This window comes from Arachis ipaensis, chromosome B6 (assembly GCF_059453495.1).
Source record: "Arachis ipaensis isolate K30076 ecotype BB chromosome B6, ASM5945349v1, whole genome shotgun sequence".
NCBI classification, from domain to species: Eukaryota; Viridiplantae; Streptophyta; class Magnoliopsida; order Fabales; family Fabaceae; genus Arachis; species Arachis ipaensis.
The window spans coordinates 147,559,404-147,570,505 of NC_142441.1; positions in this window are offsets into that span (position 1 = coordinate 147,559,404).

Genomic DNA, 11,102 nt, shown 5'->3' on the forward strand with positions numbered 1-11,102 from the left:
GACTTACAGCATCCGCCGAGGGGTACAGTACAAGGTAATTGAGTCTGACTATCGCCGATATGTGGGAAAGTGTTCTGAGTTTGGGAATGGGTGCACATGGTTGATTCGGTTGAGTCTCCGGTAGCGCAATGGCATCTGGGAAGTGAAACGGTACAACGGACCGCATACCTGTCTCGCCACCTCTATCTCCAGCGACCATAGGAGTTTGGATTATCATGTCATATCGACGTTCATTATGCCAATGGTGAGGGCTGATGCATCCGTCAACATCAAGGTGCTCCAAAATGCCACGGCCGCGCACTTTGGATTCAGGCCGACGTACAGGAGGGTCTGGATGGCGAAGCAGAAGGCTGCTGCCGTCATCTATGGTGACTGGGATGAGTCGTACAATGAGCTCCCTAGGTGGGTGTTAGGAGTCCAGTTGACCATGCCTGGTTCAGTAGCAGTCCTTCGGACATGCCCTGTTCGAGTTGGGGGACAGCTCGACGAGTCTCAAGCTTATTTTCACAGGCTGTTCTGGACGTTCCCACCTTGTATCGAGGCATTCTGTCATTGCAAGCCGTTGGTGAGTATTGACGGCACCCATCTATATGGCAAGTATGGGGGAACGTTGCTTGTCGCAATTGCACAGGACGGGAACTCCAACATACTGCCCGTGGCATTTGCACTTGTCGATGGTGAGAATGCTGAGTCTTGGTCCTTCTTTCTCTCCCACCTCCGTCAGCACGTGACACCGCAGCCAGGTCTGCTAGTTATTTCGGACAGGCATAACGGCATCAAGGCCGCCCTTGAGTCTCCTGATGGGGGATGGCTACCTCCGGCTGCATACCGTGCATTCTGCATTCGACACGTAGCAGCGAATTTTGCCCTCACCTTCAAGGGCAAAGATGCTCGTAGGCTTCTTGTGAACGCCGCATATGCCAAGACCGAAGTGGAGTTCGATTACTGGTTTGACATTCTGCGCTCTGAGAACCCGGCGATGTGTGACTGGGGGAACAGGATTGAGTATTCCTTGTGGACTCAGTATTGTGACGAGGGGCGCAGATTCGGGCACATGACGACCAATATCTCTGAGTGTGTGAATTCAATCCTGAAGGGTGTCAGGAACCTCCCTGTGTGCTCGCTGGTGAAAGCCACATACGGCAGGTTGGCTGAACTATTCGTCCGCAAGGGGAGGGAGGCACAGGCCCAGCTGGGTACCGGACAACAATTCAGTCAATACCTGGTAAAGTGTATCGAGGCAAATCTAAAAACTGCTAGGTGCTTCACGGTGACTGTATACGACAGAGATAACTCGGAGTACACCGTGGCAGAGACGACTCCGACTGGTTCGTTCTCACTGGAAAGCTACAGGGTCTCACTGGGTTCTCAGACATGTGATTGTGGATACTTCCAGACACTTCATTTCCCATGTACGCACGCCTTGACATGCTGTGCCTACTCACGTGTTACTTGGCAGCCATACGTCCACCCAGTGTATCGACTCAGTTCGGTTTTCAGTGTATATCAGATGGGATTCACTCCTCCCATTCCGGAGGGATTTTGGCCACCTTATGACGGGGCGACCATTATACCGGACCCGAGTATGAGGCGTGCGAGGGAGGGTCGTCCACGGTCCACTCGAATACGGACCAATATGAATGAGACAGATCCGAACCGGCCCAAGAGATGTAGCCTCTACAGGCAACCCGGACACACTCGTCGGAGTTGTCCACAGGCCGGAGGACCCAGCCATGCAGGGTGAAATAAATAGTAATGTGTGGTTTTATGTTCTGCTGCTGTATTAGTTTGGTCATCTGTACTTTTTTTTTTAGAAAACGATGTACTAAGTTTGCTAACTAGTCGGTTTTCAGTGCTGAAAAATCCGTCTCGTAGAAGATATGTATGTTAAATGTGTTACTAATAATGGAAATAAGTTACATAAGGAAAATACAGATTTTATCACCGTCACTGATACACAATAACGTAAAACCAAACTCACTGCTGCATGATCGGATGAAATAACGATATAAAATACAACACTGACAACAAAAGTATATAACATACAACAAAGATAACAAAATAAAATAGAACATTGAAAATTGAAACATATAACATACAACAAAGTTGACGATTTAACATATCACAAATCATCTAAATAGGTGCGACCCCGTGCCACAACGACGTGGGACCCGTGTCCTATGACCTCTCCGGATAAGGGGCTCCTCATCCTCGATCTCGTCCTCCTCGTCCTCCGGAGGTGGCTGTGCAGGCACCCTAGACTGGACATGTAGGGGTCTGGAGGAGGATGGTCCGGCGACTGAATGTGATGGAGCAATACGTGCTGATGCTGGGGTCCCACCCAAGGCGAAAGGCTGAGCAGGGCCCACCGAGGGAGGCTCATTCAGATCTACATCTAGCGCTGCCTGTGTCCCCGTCGTCTGTCCCCGTCGACGGGCTGCCTCATCCTCCTGCATGATGGTGGTGATCTCATCTAGGAAATGTGATCCTCCAAAATCCGCGTCAATCCCATCACCGGCAGGAAACTCGGAAAACATGGATCCCGGAATCACCCATGGCGTATTCTCCTGAGGTGTCTGGTTGTCAGCGGGAACACCGACGAAGTAATCTCCGAGCGACCCCACTCCAAGCCCAGTGTTACGATGGCTCGATGGATCTCCCATATCGGATCCATACCACTCTCCACCATGTCCACCATGACCGGGCCTAACATCCCCCACTGGAGCTCCTCCTCCAGCGGCATGATCACCACAATCAGGGCTATCCTGCCTAGGAGCAACCCCCCTCCTCCTGCCTCCACGCCCTCGTCGTCGACCACCACCCCTACCGGCCTCATCACCCTCCTCCATAGCCTGGTCCAGCCATCTCCAGTCACGCTGGCTACGACGTGTCCCGACTCGAGCTCTCCTCTCAACCCGACGCCTGTCAGGAACGTCGTCAACTCGGTCCATATCTGGAACTCGGCGGCACCCCTCTGCGTCGCCTCAACCGGAATAGGAATACTTCTGGGATCCCCCAAGTACATCTCAGGTGACAAGAACCTCTTTCCATGCTGATGCCACCAGGCCAAGAACTCATGTGAGGGTCCCGGGTCAGCAACAACATCGAACCGTAACATATGATCTGCACGTGTCTCCCAGTGAAGATGCCAATGCTGTAAATGGGACGGGAACCAACGGTCACCACCTCTCCCGTCCTTCGACATCAAGAAGTCGATGTTCAGGGCGGGATGTGGGGGAGGCTGTAAGCCGCCGAACTGCGGTAACACTCTATCAACCTGATGCCACTCGACAACCGCAAAATATATCAAGGACGTCACACACCGCCATAACATCGTATGCCGAGGCTCCAAGACCTCCGGATGGACAACCTGGAGGACGTCGGGTGTGCTGTAGGGCATCCATATGAACTGAAAAAAGCAAATCAAATCCATTTGACGAATTCGTTAAACCATATAAACTGAAAGAATCAATAACTACAAATATGGGCTGAGCGTACTTACATCCCGAGCCTGTAACAAGTCTATCCTCAGTCGAGCCATCTGCACCCGAGGTCCCTTCTCGCTAATCTCAGGATTGTAACTTGACCACCTACATAGGAAATTAAACATGGTACTGCATTCATGAATGATTCTAAAAGGCATAAAATTGCATGCGAAATTGAAAATACATAAAATAACGATAAATGGTACAATAAGATAGTGGTACCTCGAGGCAAGGGGCCAGCTAAACGCATCATACCCAGCAGGCCTAAAACCAGGAAACTGCCAAAAGATCCAAGACTGAAGTAACTGTAACGGCCCAGCTAACTTCACGACATATCTGTTGGCCACTCGGCACATGCACCGATACAACCATGCTAGTGCTGCCGACCCCCAGCTATAGCCACCCATCTCCTCAAGCCGAGCCACAAACGGTAACCATCTGATGTGAATATGATTGCCGGACTTGTCGACAAACAGTTGGGTGCCCAACAACATCATGATATAGGCACGGGCAAAGCGCCTGACCGTCTCCTCATCTGCCCCCTCGGGGCACTCTCCAAAGGTCTCCTGGAACCAGGTACAGTTCACTGCGAACTTCTGTATCTGGTTCGCGGGAGGTACTACACCCAGCAACTCATGGAACCACTGCCAAGCTGGCCTGCCACCCTCTATGTATACGTGAAAGTCTGTCAGGCAACCACTGACGTAACGTCCATCTACTGGCAACCCCAACTGATACGCGATATCCTGAAGTGTGATGGTGCACTCTCCGAACAGCATGTGGAACGTGTGCGTCTCCGGACGCCACCGCTCCACGAAGGAACTCACAAGGGGCTCGTCCAATCTGAACCATCTGTCGTTCAGTCTCGCAAGATGGTACAATCCGGCCATCTGCAAGTATGGAACGTACCTCTCATTTAGTCGCATCCCCTGCTGCCGCCGCATGCTCGAAATGCAACGCCGGGGCTGGGCATTACATTGACCACATATTTATTTCGAGTTAGAATACCACTAACAAATAAAATTCACGACGTAAACAATTAAAATATACCACTGGCAATAACAAATATAGTGAACCAGTAACAGTATTTCTTACGAAAACCACAAACATAGACCTTTTCTGGAAAACACATACACAAAATAATGGTGGTAAACCACTAGCAAAACCACATACTAAAATCGCATACAGAAAATCAATAACATAACCCACATGCAAATCCACTAAAGAAAACCACATGCAAAACCACTCAATTAACCACCTCCAATACCACCACCCTAAACCGCTAAGATAAACCACCCTAAACCGCTAACATAAATCGCTTAGATAAACCACCAATAAAATTGGAAACAAAACCACTAGAAGAAACCGCATGCAATACCGCTAGCCCAACCCACTAACATAAACAGCCAGTAAAACCGCATGTAAATCAGCTAACATAAACCACTATCAATACCGCTATCAAAAACCACTGACATAAACCAATGTCATAAACCGCTATCAAAAATCACTAACCTCGTCGTTGATCACCCCGGCGATATGAGCAACTCCATCCAGTCGATACAGCCTTCCAGGATTGTCCCCCATCGCCTGACTTTGTCGCTCCACTCTTTCTCGGACCGATTCTGGGTCGTTTTCTCTGGGATTTGGTGGGGTTTGAGAATGGAAAAGTGATTCGAATGACCTTGATTCGAACTCCTTATATAGGCTACTCCCTTGTAATTCGAATTATATCGTTTCGAATTACTACTAGTGTGGAAAAATGAGTAATTCGAATCAACTTGATTCGAACTAGCTTAAATCCTCCATTCCCTACTAATTCAAATTGAATCAATTCGAATTACATGTTTTTAATTCGTTTCATGTTGATTCGAATTACGTGTTGCGAATTGCTTCCCCTAATTCGAATTATATCAATTCGAACTACGTTCATATCAAATTCGAATCTTATTGATTCGAATTACATATATTTGTCCTTTGGCGGATTGATGTATCAGAAATTCATTTGGCTGATTTAGGTAATTTCCAACCCCCCTTGGCACATTAACGTTTTTTACCCTTAATAATAATAATAATAATAATAATAATAATAATAATTTTATTTTATATTTTTTGGAGCAGGACTGTTATATCTAATGGAATAAATATTGGGGATTGATCTGTATATTAATTTTTTTGGACTAAAATGTCTATTTTTAAAATTCTTGGAAACTAATATGGGTAATTACTGTGCCAGAAAATAAACTGGGACTGATTCTGCAAGAGTAAAACTTTAGGGATTAATTTGGGTATTAATTTTTTTTGAAGATTAAAATGTCCGCTTTTAAGATCCTTGGAACTAATTTGGATAATTATTCTAAATTAATTTACAAGGAGCGCTAGGATCAATAAATTTTATGATTTATAACTATTAATTAATTATTTTATTAATATTTTTAATGATATAAAATTATATTTAATAATATATATTTATTCATTTTTTTACTAATTAAACGCTGAATAAATTTTAATAAAAATGTTTAAACATAGATTTTTTTTTCTTAATTTATTGTCATGAGGCCTTCAAGAAGAGTTACTATTATCATATGTTAACATAAAAAGTTAGAAGTAACAAAGAAGAGGCACACCATATAGCAAAACTAGCAAGTACATAATAATTGAGGAAAAAATTTACGGACCACTATTTTTATTAAAATTTAGTTAATATTTAATTAGTAAAAAAAAAAAGTAAATAATTTTACATTATTAAATAAAATCTTACATTATTAAAAATATTAATAATAATTAATTAATGATTACAAATTATAAAATTTATTGATCTCTAACACTTCTCTAAATTGAGTATTGAAAATAGAAGGACAATAAAAAAAATGATAGACTATTGAAATCCTGAAATAGCTCACATTTAATATTGGTTACCATTCCAAGTTTTCAACACATAAACGGACAGGCTAGCACGTAGCTGGTCATAACAATAAAATCATCTCTAATGTTTATGTTTATGTTTATTTTTATTTTATTTTAAATCTTATAAAAATATTACATAAGTATTTATAAATTATATATTATAAAATTTAATATAAAATTTATTATTTTAATACTTAATTTATTTTAATTTAAATTTATTCATATTCTGACTTAAAATTGAGTCAGGTCTATAATAAATAAAGATTCATTAAAAAAATTTGACCTCATCTACATTTACTCAATTTTATAGGGATTGGATACGATGCTAATAGATCAGTTCTATTTATCTAAATGAATAACTAACCCTCAAAGATATCTCTCATTCATTCAAAAGAGATATCTCAGCCACTTCCCTAATAAAGCGAAACGGTTATTCATCACTAAAAGTGGAATTACCGAATTATTCTAAAAGTGGTTATCTTTTCTGTTTTAAACCTTAAACCCAATCTATACAAACTCTGCTTTAAATTCTTACTAACTTAAACATCGGAATTCCTTACAGGTACTATTTCTATTTTCTCACGAGGAACTCGAACGGTAACACCTCAAAAACAAGGAGGTCCCTTAAAGGAGTTTGGACCTCATATTCAGGCCCAACAACAACCCAATTTCAGCTAACCCTCGGAATATTAGTTCTGTTGCCGGGAACCTGAAAGTCTACACTTTACTATAGCGAACGAGCAATTTAAAGACAAACACACTGTATCTGAGTCTGAACTAGAACCTCACAATGATGACCGAGCTCTAATGATATCTTCACGGCCTGAAGGAACATGTGAGCCACACGGAGAAGGAACATCTAAAAACTCAGCGAATTCATTCAAAGGTACATCCCCCTGAAAACAAAAAACCTCCACACCTAACTGAGATCATGGGACTCATTTATGGTCATTATGGCCAGTTGGAACAACTCAAATAGGAGAGCGAGCGACAACAAGAGACTGAAAGAGACTTGCGCAAGAAAGTACGATATAAAAGAAAACTTGAGGAAAAACTTTTGAAGTTGGAGGCTGACTTGCAAAATCGAACCAAAAACACAGAACGAGAAGACAAATCTGAACCCTTCATTTTGTTAAAAAATTCTATACTCAAAATCCGGTAGTACAAACCGTGTAGATCTAATTACCCTAACAAATTATATAATTGGTGTTGTTCGTTCCAACATTAAAAACATAGTTAGTCTCATTAAGTCTTAACATTATAAATTTGAGTTGGTTCGATATCTAATAACTAATAATCTAGAAGTGAAATATATTTTTCTTTATGAGTAACAATTTCAAATTATGCACCAAAAACTCTTTTTTGAACTGATAAAGGAAATAAAATTTTGAAATGAAAAGGAAAGAATTTAAAAGACTAGAAAAGAGTAAGAACTAAACTAGACCAAATATAACAAAACAAATTGCAAATTAATAAAATGTCTTTGACATGAACACATTACTTTAAATTTAAATACAGTGTTTAAATGTAAAAGAAACATAAAGAAAAGGAAAGACTTTGCAGAAAAAGTAAATTTGCAAAGAAGATTAAAGGAAAATGTAAAGACAGTAGAAGGAGTTCTACAGATAAAAAAAATTGAGAAATGCTATTTGTACACTAAAATCAGTCATCAATGTATTTATATATAAATACATATATGGTTTAATTTATTTTTATAATGTATTTGTATTCTAAAATGTATTTTATACTAGTGACTGACTTTAGTGGCTGATTTTAATATACACGTAACATAACCCAAAAAAATTTCGAAGAAGATCGATAAAAAAATCTCTGGGAATATGAAGTTAGAAGAGTATTTTTTTTAAAAACGAATTTCAATCTCTATTCTTTCCAAACTTTATTTATTTACAAGCTTTTTTCAACTAATCCAATTCCATCAAGTGCTTCCTATACAAGAAAAAATAACCGTAACTATTTTTGCCACATTAATGATTGAATAACTGTCTTCAACTGTCTTAAATATTGGTCTCTTTACTGCTTCGATCATGAAACCTTGTATTCAACATGCACCTTCGATCAATCTACCTTGTTCATCGATAATCTTCTCTCAATGAACTCGAGAATATTTTCGATTGAAACCAAACAAGAACATTTTCAATATGCTGACTATCAACTTGGATTATTTTAGACCAACACCAGCACAAGAACAGAAAGCAATGTTGGACCTTCCAATATCAAGTTGCACATTATAATCAACGCCATTTGTAGTTTCTACAAGAAGACTACAATTTCAATTTCCCAGCATATGGACCGTACGGCACAACGGATTACATAAGTGCATCGCCAAATTTCAATTTCTTCGTTTACCATCATTCACATATACCACTCGTCTCCATTCTATCTTAAATACATGTCCATTAATAAATCCGCACAAACTTTTTTTTATTTATATTTTAATATATTAAGTACATAAAAAATTCAAAAAAAAAATTAAAAATGATAATATTACTCTTATTTTTAATAATGTCATTTTTTATATATTTTTTTTGCTAATCATATTACGAGTTCACAAAAAATATAATTTTAGGACATAAAATAAATAAATCCTTACTTATAGTACTTAATTTTTCTATGCAAACACTTATTTAATAATTTATCAAATATTAAAAGTGGACATTATTTGGGAGTCATATTATCTTCAATTTTAATAAGTGTTTACTTTTCAAATATAATTTGATTTTAAATAATTTTTGCAATTGGAAAAGCTAAGCATCATTGATTGACTTTTTTTCCAACCCTATTAAATAAAATAAGAGATAGAAAACATTATAAGAAAGTACTAAAACAAGGAATTAAGAATAAATTTAGAGTGAAGACCTAAATTAGTCTCTGATAAAATATTTTGATCATAACAAATTTTAATTATTTTGGAAGTCCTAAAAAATTAGTTTCGTCAGACATTATTTTCTGATCCGAAGAGAAAATAAATAAGATGCGGACAGCATGGATTGAAATTTTTGGTATGCCAATTCATGCATGGAATGAAGAAAATTATCACAAAGTGGCTGAAGTTTGAGAAACAATGATAAAAGTGGACGACAATCTCATAGATGGAAGGAACTTTAGCTTTGCCAAGGTGATGATTGACACTTCATGGATGTTAATAATCTAAAGTAGGGTAGTGTTGGATTTAGACACAGCAAAATTTAAAATTTTTGTCAACGGAGCAAACAAAACCTTTGATGATGATGTGAAAGAGGATAATTTTATGGGGAGTGAAAAGCCAAAGATCCGAAAAAAAATTGACAAAGAAGTGGACGAGTATGATGATGAAGACAGTTTGATTCGTCTCTTCTGTAACTATTGTGTGTTATCCGTCTCTTCCCCATGAGAAGCGACCCCAGTAAATTTTGTGATTTGTAGTCATTAATTAGTTATCATTGATATTTGAAATGGTGTGAGATTTTATCTATTAGTGTGGGATTACTCATTTTTTTTGCTGGTTAAGTGCTAGCTAAATTTTAATAAAAATGCTAGCCCACCTAAATTTTCTCCAAAATTTATTATTTAAAATACTCAAAAAGAAATTGTTATTCAGATTTTCATTTTTTTGCAAAAATAAAAATGAAAGAAAAAGATAATGTCCATGATAGAAATACATTTTTCCTATCTTAATATATTCTCTGGTTACAGTTTAAATTATGCACAAAGTTCTAAAAGAGAATTAAAATTATTTTGGTTTTAGATAAGTAAAAATAAATTTATAAATTATAATAAATATTTAAATTAATCTCTAAAAATTTTTTAATTGAACAATTGTTTTTAACAAATATTTTTTATTTAAAAATTTTTAAAAATTAATTAATCCATATGTCATTTTGAAGGAGACTAATTTCAAATTAAGTACAAAAATAGTTTTTGAAATTGACCATTTGCATAAAAAAAGTTTCCAAGATACCGGTTATATCATAAACATCGTCGAATTGAAAAAATTGTATCAAATTACCTCAAGCCATGAGTAACTTAGCACATTTTATTTTCTATTGAACTAGACAATATGAGGTGACTTTGTTTTTGATATTAAATACTTGATGAAATGACATCCTTTAGTCATAATAGTCGTATATTTTTTTAAGGGAAATAAGCTATTTTGTAGTTCATTAAGGTTAATGACCATGTTTGGCATAGAGACAAGTTTGGTGACATGAATAATAAAATCATGAAATTCGAGGAAGAGATTAAGAAGATAGATGATATGGTAGGAGATGGGGAGTATGATGGAACGGTGGAAGCAAGAAGGCGTGCACTAGTGGCATGTTGTGAGAAATGGTATGTGAGGAAAGAACTACATTGGAAGCAAATGTCGAGGTCTAGGCATGCGAGGGATATGGATAAGAACACGAGATACTTCCACAACCTAGCTTCTGCAAGAAGGAGGAATAATAGGATTGATGCTTTGGTTATTAACGGAAGATTGATAAGGAATCAAGCTCGAATTAAGATTGCCATCAGGGGATTTTACAAGGAGTTGTATCATCAAGAAAAGTCTCCTAAGGTGGGATTCAGAGATGGACTGGTAAATATGATCAGTGAGGAGGATGCATTGGCTTTAGAGAGGGTTCCGACAACCGACGAGGTTAGGGAGGCAGTTTGGGATTGTGAATCGTCCAAGGCGCCAGGTAGTGATGGCTACAATATGAACTTTATTAAAAA